Source organism: Schistocerca piceifrons, chromosome 6, assembly GCF_021461385.2.
Source record: "Schistocerca piceifrons isolate TAMUIC-IGC-003096 chromosome 6, iqSchPice1.1, whole genome shotgun sequence".
NCBI lineage: Eukaryota > Metazoa > Arthropoda > Insecta > Orthoptera > Acrididae > Schistocerca > Schistocerca piceifrons.
In genome coordinates, this window is record NC_060143.1 from 34,417,633 (window position 1) to 34,427,009 (window position 9,377).

A 9,377-nucleotide genomic window follows, 5' to 3' on the forward strand; every position below is an offset into this window, starting at 1 on the left:
CGCCCAAGCAGCGTCATCCATAAAACTGAAGTTAGGGTCGAATTCACCACTGCACAGTGTCTCAGTACCATTGACCAGTGAATTTACCATGTACAAAGATTTAGAGGTTACTAAGCAATTGCAGCATTAAGCCTCCCTACACCATAACACATAGAAACTAAACTAAACTCCGTCCGAAAACAGGCCTTGGAAGGCCCAACGGCACCGATCGGCCGCCGTGTCATCCTCAGCCCACAGGCATCACTGGATGCAGACATGCAGGAGCATGTGGTCAGCACACCGCCCTCTCGGCCGTGTGTCAGTTTACGAGACCGGAGCCTCTACTTGTCAGTCAAGTAGCTCCTCAGAATGAGATTTTCACTCTGCAGCGGAGTGTGCGCTGATATGAAACTTCCTGGCAGATTAAAACTGTGTCCCCGACCGAGACTCGAAATCGGGACCTTTGCCTTTCGCGGGCAAGTGCTCTCTTATCTGAGCTACCGAAGCACGACTCACGCCCGGTACTCACAGCTTTACTTCTGCCAGTATCTCCGCTGCAGAGTGAAAATCTCATTCTGGAAACATCCCCCAGGCTGTGGTTAAGCCATGTCTCCGCTATATCCTTTCTTTCAGGAGTGCTAGTTCTGCAAGGTTCGCAGGAGAGCTTCTGTAAAGTTTGGAAGGTAGGAGACGAGATACTGGCAGAAGTAAAGCTGTGAGTACCGGGCGTGAGTCGTGCTTCGGTAGCTCAGATGGTAGAGCACTTGCCCGCGAAAGGCAAAGGTCCTGAGTTCGAGTCTCGGTCGGGCACACAGTTTTAATCTGCCAGGAAGTTTCAAGTAGCTCTTCAGTTTGCCTCACAAGGGCTGAGTGCAACGCGCATGCCAACAGTGCTTGACAGACCGGATAGTCACCCATCCAAGTGCTAGCCCAGACCGACAGCGCTTAACGTCGGTGATCTGATGGAAACAGGTGTTACCACTGCGGCAAGGCCGTTGGCATACCATAACACATGGACCACCAAAAAGACCATGTTCGACAAATTTGCTGGATGCATTACTTGCTCCCATCTCTTACCGTACGAGAGAATGGTCTTCCATATGTGTGTCTTCTCAGGGCAGCGTTAGGCCCTGACTTCATTTTTATGGATGACAATGCGTGACCGCATCCAACAGCGCAGGTGGAGGAGCTCTTGGAATGAGAGAAAATTCGGCGAATGAACTGGCCTGGCCGTTCCCCGTACTTTAATCCCATCGAGCAAATGTGGGATGTGTTGGGGAGACGTTTTCAGCAGGTCTACAGGCAACAAAGACCATCCACCAGCTATGAGCTGCACTGGTGGACGGATGGAACGCCCTACCACAAGAATTACTTACCATTCTCATGGCAACACTTTGAAGAGCATGCATGGCCTCCATTGGGATCTCACACCCTATCATAAACCGTGCCCGTCTTTTGTAATGTCCAAACGATCATAAATCGTGGTGACTACATTGTACTTACATTATGAAAGTACCATTTCTATTCATCTCATTACGTACCCCAGGTATAACTATCCAGAGCGATCATAAGTGGAATGACCACATAAAACAAATAGTGGGTAAAGCAGACACCAGACTCAGATTCATCAGAAGAATCTTCAGGAAATGTAGCTCATCCACGAAATAAGTGGCTCATAAGGCGCTTGTTCGCCCGATTCTTGAGTATTGTTCATCTATCGGTGATCACTGTCAGATAGGACTGATAGAGGAGATAGAGAAGAGCCAAAGAAGAGTGGTGCGTTTCGTCACGGGATCGTTTAGCTGGCGAAGGAGCGTTACAGAGATGCTAAACGAACTCCACTGGCAGACGTTACAAGAGAGACGTTGTGCATCACGGAAGCATTTGCTATTAAAATTTAGGGACAACACTTTTCAGGAGGAGTCGGACAACATATTACTTCCCTCCACATACATCTCGCGTATTGAGCACGAGGAGAGACTTCGAGAAATTAGAGCCAATACAGGGCCTTATCGAGAATCATTCTTCCTACACACTATTCGCGAGTGGAACAGGGTTGGAGGGCTCAAATAGTGGTGCCGAAAGTACCCTTCGCCACTCACCATTAGGTGGCCTTCGGAGTATGATGTAGATGTAGATGTATTTCTTTGAATTAACTTCTCTACTGTACTGTACCAGGTATGTTCCAAGTCTCATCGAGCTATTACTTGGAAGTGACACGGCATGCGAAGGTTATTTTCGTCTTTCTGTTTCGCACTTCAGTGTTTGTAACTTTGCCAAAGAGAATTCAGTTTTACCAAGACAAGTAGTTTTAAAACTAGGTATCTGGAGAAAAAGCGTACATTATAGAAATGGAAACAGGAACGTTTCATTACTGAGTTTTATGTCTTTGCGGCTGTATTTTACTATATTCTCGACTTATTTAAAGAAGATGTATATCTTAATACAATAAAATATTATTTAAAATCTTAAAACGTAAATTATTTCAGAAATGAATGGTAGAGACAGATGGCACATTGGAAATCTTTCGAGCGACCAGATGCAATGCACATACTACTGTTAATACCGTTCCTTTTTCCCAGCTCATAAGAGAACCGACTTTTTCCCTTCCAATTTTGGAGTATGGCTATGTCCGGCTTATGTACATTTGAGATTCCAGTTTCATCTCTATTGAATATACGATTCAGTGTGAAATGAGTGCACAAACAACTTCATCCAGGTTGGAAAATATTACTTCACGTCTTGTCGATTAAATCCAGCAAACTTGTTTATGCTTGTTGCTTCGGTCTCCTAACACTGAGTGCTAAATGTCGTTGAAGAAATCCACTAAGCCAGTCTACCCTGGCAAGCGACCTTTAAAAATAAAATGTGTGAAAAATGTTCTTTCTGAAAAGTCCAAATCGATTCTAGGTTGTTTACGTGCAGACAGTCTGCAGCATACATTGGAAAACGAGTTTATCTGCTTACGCAAGGTCTCCTCTAGCCCAAAATTCAAAGTAGTAATCCGTCCTAAATGAATATTTTTATTTTTTTAATTTTTCCGCTCTTGAAGAGTACTCGACGATAATTTGAATATTCCACCAGTTGCACTGAGTTCCGTTTTCTATACATTTTTCGTATCTTATTGTTTGCTGAATCCAACGCCAGCTACTCATCTGTTTTTTCGCCGTCAGGAAATAATTTGCATGATATCAGAGGGAGCTGAAGAAGGCAAAATATGTATCAGAGACAGATTCGAATGTATGCATCAAATAATGACGTGTTGCTCTAAGCTGAAGAAATTGGTAAAGGATAAGAAATCGTGATATTTTGCATTGAACTTGTCAAAAAAAAAAAAAAAACTATCCAAGGAATTGGTTACAGAAGCTTTATAAATACTCATTTATGGCTGCTATAACGCCTTCATCCGACCCAGATGTTTCCCGTTGCATTGTCCAGGATACATAGACGTCTGAGAAGGACAAGCCTGGTGTATATCGCAATGATTCGGAGGTCTACTTCAGATACCTCATTTCTTCCCATGTCGAAGCTCCTTTCTGGGCAGATGCACCGTCTCAATTCTTCTACTCCTGTAAAACAGTCACTTGCTTAATATACGTCTCTCACTGACGGAAAAAAACAAAACACCAAAAAAAAGTCAATTGTGAGGAATGAAATTTCAGGAATATGGTTGTTTAGGTAACATCTTCAAGCGATTAACATTGTAAGATCACATCTTAATGTAAGCTCGAGATAAATCACTGCAAATGTGAAATGTTGGAACATTAATAACCAGCGTAACGGCCAGAAAATTGAACGAAAGCGTGCAAACGTTGATGCATTGTATTGTTCTGGTGCCGGATGTGAGTTTGTGGGATGGAGTTCCATGCCTTCTGCATTTGGTCTTTAAATACAGGGTCGGTTAATGCTGTTTGTGAATGACGCTGGAGTTATCAGACGATGAGGTCACATATGTGCTCGATTGGAGACAGATCTGGTGATCGAGCAGGCCAGCACTATATTCGGCACTCTACAGAGCATGTTACATTACAAAAGCGGGGGCGAGCGTTATCCTTTTGAAAAACACGTCGCACCCCAGACCATAACTACAGGTGTAGGTCCACTTGTGTCTATCATGGAGATAGGTTGGTAGCAGGCAGTCACTTGGTCTCCATCTAACCGACACACGGCCATCAGTGGCACAGAGGCAGAACAACCAGGTTTTATCAGAAAACACAACAGACCTGCACCCTTCCTTCCAATGAGGTCTCGCTTCACGCAAGTGAAGTCGCAAATGGCGGTGGCTTATGGCTAGTGGAACGCATGTTATGTGGCGTTTGGCTCGGAGATGTCCTTGAAGCGACCGATTTGTAACAGTTAGTTGTGTCACTGTGGTGTCACATGCTGCTCAGATTGATGCTGCAGATGCCCCACAGCCAGACGCTGAACGAGATGGTCCAATCCTCTTGGCAGTACCACGTGGCCGTCCGGAACACGGTCTTCTTACAACCGTACGTTCTCGCGATCACCGCTGCCAGCAATCATGTCACATTCCTGCCAAGTTTTTTTTTTGCAATACCGCAGGAGGAACATCCAGCTTCTCGAAGACCTATTACACGACGTCGTTCAAACTGAATGAGGAGCTGATACTGGCGTCTTTTATCGCCGTGAAGGCAATCTTGACTGACATCAACACACCATGTTCAGTTCCAAAGGTAACCTGTGTTTAAAGCAAACCTGATCTGCAGCCGGCCGCTACAGTCTGGAACCGCGCGACCGCTACGGTCGCAGGTTCGAATCCTGCCTCGGGCATGGATGTGTGTGATGTCCTTAGGTTAGTTAGGTTTAAATAGTTCTAAGTTCTAGGGGACTGATGACCTCAGAAGTTAAGTCGCATAGTGCTCAGAGCCAGCAAAATCTGATTTGCATCCTAATAGTGGCGCTACCAATGCCACTCTCATGCGTCTAGGCGCGAAATGTAAATAGATATTATCACACGCCTACCAGCTTTTGTTTATGTCGCACAACTCAATTTTGGTACTGAGATTTTTTTTCTGCCAGGTAATCAAGAAGGAAAATCCTTTTCAACGCTAAAAATAGTGACCATAAAATTTCCAGGAGATGAAATGTTTTCTTACCTTTTTAATCTATTTGTATCCATCCTTTAAGAAGACTATTTTTGTAGCGAGACTCTCACACTGCGCAATTTGTGAGTAGGAGTGTTGCAAAATGCTTTTTTTTTTTCTTTTTTGAGTCATCAGTCTACTGACTGGTTTGATGCAACCAGTCACGAATTACCCTCCTGTGCCGACCTCTTCATCTCAGAGTAGCACTTGCAACCTACGTCCTCAATTATTTGCTACATGGATTCCAAAATCTGCTTTCCTCTACAGTTTTTACCCTCTACAGCTCCCTCTAGTATCATGGAAGCTGTTCCGTGATGTCTCAACAGATGTCCTCCCATCCTGCTCCTTCTTCTTTACGATGTTTTCAATATATTTCTTTCCTCTCTCATTCTCCGCAGAACGTCCTCATTCCTTACCTTACCAGTCCACCTAATATTCTAATTTTCAACATTCTTCTGTAGCACCACATCTCAGATGCTTTGAATTTCTTCTTTTCCGGTTTTCCCACAGTCTGTATTTCACTACCATATAGTGCTGTGCCCTAAATGTACATTCCCACAAATTTATTCCTCACGTTAAAGCCTATGTTTGATAATAGAAGACTTCTCTTAGCCAGGAAAACCAGTTTTGCCATTGCTAGTCTGCTTTTGATGTCCTCCTTGCTCCGACCTTCCTAAGTAGCAGAATGCTTTAACTTCAAGTACTTCTTGATCACCAATCTTGCTGTTCTCATTCCCGCTACTTCTCATTACTTTCGTCTTTCTTCGGTTTATTCTGTACTCAGTTAACCATTCTTTTCAGCAAATCCTGTAATACTTCTTCATTTTCACCGAGGATAGCAATGTCATCAGCGAATCTTATCATTGATATCCTTTCATCTTGAATTTTAATTCCTCTTTGAACCATTCTTTTATTTTCGTCATTGCTTTTTCGATGTTTAGATTGAACAGTAGGGGCGAGAGACTATATCCCTGTCGTAAACTCTTTCTAATCTGAGTACTTCGTTCCTGGTCTTCCATCGCTATTGTTCCCTCTGGTGACTCTTATGCGTATTGTATATTACCCTCTTTGCCTACGGCGTACCCCTATTATCCCCACAATTTCGAACATTTTGCACCGTTTCACATTATCGAAAGCTTTTTCCAGGTCGAAATATCCTATGAACGCGTCTTGATTTTTTCTTCTTTTTTCCTACAGTCATATGTTACTTCGCCCGACTCGTACATTTTTCACAGTAAACTAATAGTCGTCTAGTTGCCACTTCCCCGAACGAGTTTAGAAATTTTGATGGAATGGTATCTATCCATTCTGCCTTCTTCGATCTTAGGTCTACCAGTCTTATAATTTCTGATTCTAATCATGGAGCCCCTGTTTCTTCTACATCGACTCGTGTTTCTTCTTCTGTGACGTCATCAGACAATTCTTATCCCTCATGGAGGCCTTCAATGTACTCTTTCCACCTATCCACTCTCTCTTCTGGATTTAAAAATGGAATTCCTATTGCAGTCTTATAGTTACCACCCTTCCTTTTTATTCCACCGAAGGTGAAGGTTTCTTCACATTTTTCACGCAACCTTTTCGCCTTACCTTCCCTTCACTTCCTATTTGCCGGCCAGTGTGGCCGTGCGGTTAAAGGCGCTTCAGTCTGGAACCGCGTGACCGCTACGGTCGCAGGTTCGAATCCTGCCTCGGGCATGGATGTGTGTGATGTCCTTGGGTTAGTTAGGTTTAAGTAGTTCTAAGTTCTAGGGGACTTATGACCACAGATGTTGAGTCCCATAGTGCTCAGAGCCATTTGAACCATTTGAACTTCCTATTTATTTGTTTCCTAATAGACTTGTATGTCAGTTTCCGAGACCTAGGCCGCTACTTCTCAATCAAGTAGCTCCTCAGTTTGCCTCACAAGGGCCAACTGCACCCCGTTTGCCAACAGCGCTCGGCAGACCGGATGGTCACCCATCTAAGTGCTAGCCCAGTCCGACAGCGCTTAACTTCGGTGATGTGACGGGAACCGGTGTTACTACTGCGGCAAGGCCGTTGGCAGGGGCTTGCTATGCGAAGTAGAAATTATATTCTGGATTTGTGTTCTGACCTCTTCAAGAACATTGTCTCATTTATGTCAACGCTGCCTTTCCTTATTTATATTTCATTTCAATAGCGCATCCAGTGACGCCTGTCGATGAGGATGACACGGCGGCCGGCCGGGTCCGTTGGGCGTTGGCTTGTTGGGGAGGAGTTTTTTTAAGAGACTTGTATTTCTGTGTTCCTGAATTTCCCTGAACGTTTTTGTACTTACTTCTTTCACCGATCAACTAAAGTATTTCTTGTGTTACCCAAGGTTTCTTTGCAGTTATTTTCTTTGTGGCTATGTTTTTCTATCCAACCTCTGTGACTACTCTTTTTAGAGATGTCTATTTCTCCTCAACTGAAATGCTTACAGAGCTTAGAAGGAGAGTGAAGAAGTAAAAGAAACTAAGTGGACCACGCTGTTGCACGTAGCAGTATTTCCACCCTGCGAACAAACACGTGTGCCCCATCTCCGTCAGTAAACATTGACGCGCGTGACATTTATGGGTCGTGATAGCAAAATGCACTTAGCTAAATTACCTGGTTATCTTCTAATTATGAGGTCGCCAAGCCTCTTGAGTTTACTGTACCGCCATTAAACTGAATGAAACTTCACTGAAGCTCATTCCCATAAAAATGTTTATGTTAGGCAAAGGCCATGTTCGATAAATTCTCTGACGTGACAGCAGGAACATACTGTTATGTGAGCCCCTATTAAACGGCATGAAGAGAGGAAAAGAAAGCTAAACCACCCATCGACTATGAAATGATTAATGGAGGGGTGCCAGATATCAGACACGAATAAATGAAGTGCTTACTTCAATAGTGGTACAAGTCCATTACCTCCACTTTTCTGTCTATAATGCTTCCGACATTAATGGTCCAAACAAACAGAAAGAAAGGTTCATCTCTAGCAAGAAGCCATATGCTTGAATATTTCTGGTATCTCAATTTCAGGTTTTTCAGCGCTCGTTTTACTTTAGGACTCTGTATCTTAGAAGAACAAAAGTGGACTTGTACCACTATTGAAATAAGCCCTTCTAATATTTACGTGATACAATTTGGGTAAACCACGGAGAATGTAAAATAGCATGAAAAATATGGTTTTAACCCTGTTGAACCCATATATGTGGTCTATGACTTCACAAGGACCATACTGAAAGTCATAATTTTTAAAATGTTTAATCTTTTTGTTTCTTTTAGACCAATCAAGTACATCACTTTAATCTACATACTTTCTGTCACTTTTCAACAAAATCTCCATTTCTTTACACAAATTATCCCCTCATTGTTTTGACGGTACCCTCACGACAGAAATCCGTTGCAGCTTCCTGAACATACGATGCACTGCTTCCCGAACATCCTCCATCGTCTCGAAGCGTTGGTTTCGCATCTGTTCCTTGACAGAACCGAAAAGGCGGTAGTCGGAGGTTGCCAAGTCGGGAGGATGTGGAAGAATTTCCCATCCAAATGACTGATCTTCTCCACAGCGACACGAGTAGTGTGACAACATTCATTATCCTGTTGACGATGTCTTTCCCAGTGCGTTTATTGTACAGTGCACGCTTCAGACATGTGTGGATATAGCGGGCAGCATTTAAAATTCATCCAGATTCATGAAAATTAGAATCGTTCCTTATTGCGTCCCTTGGAGGCAGTTCCAGGGCGACTGCTGTGAAGGTATTTCCATATTTCAAACTTTTCCCCCATCTCCTGATTACTGCTGTCGCCCATGCAGACAACTCCATAGGCCTTTGACATCCGATGTGAATTTCAGAAGCATATTTTCCCTCTTTAACTCTTAATTACGTTCTTGGGTAATTTATCATCCCACGCGTCACTCTTTTATTAATAGTGCCGTTCCCAATGCAACGTTGCCACTCTGACTCTATGTGATCTTAGCATTGCTTTTGCATTGTGCAGGCTCATGCTAATCCACGACCAAAATTTGCCTAGGTACGTACCAGCTGGGGTCTAAATCTACCGCACGAAGTTATATACTTACTTTTCTTATCATCACAAATTGTTTTTAACTGTTATAGATAGATGATCAAGTTTTGGAGTTACCGTTAGCTAGTGAAGACTGCTTACTCATTGGACACACCAGATTCTTTTCAAGATGCAGCCGAGTTTAATGGCAACGAAACAGAAATATTTGATTATGAAGCAGAGGACGAATAGGAAGAAGAAGAAGAGATTGTTCACCAAGAAGATCTTGAAATGGCG

At 43.2% G+C, this 9,377-nt stretch overlaps 1 pseudogene; it reads right to left on the minus strand.

The window, feature by feature from the left end:
- Positions 1 to 7,008: 7,008 nt before the first annotated feature.
- On the minus strand, positions 7,009 to 7,126 carry LOC124803983 (annotated as a pseudogene).
- Positions 7,127 to 9,377: the final 2,251 nt, after the last annotated feature.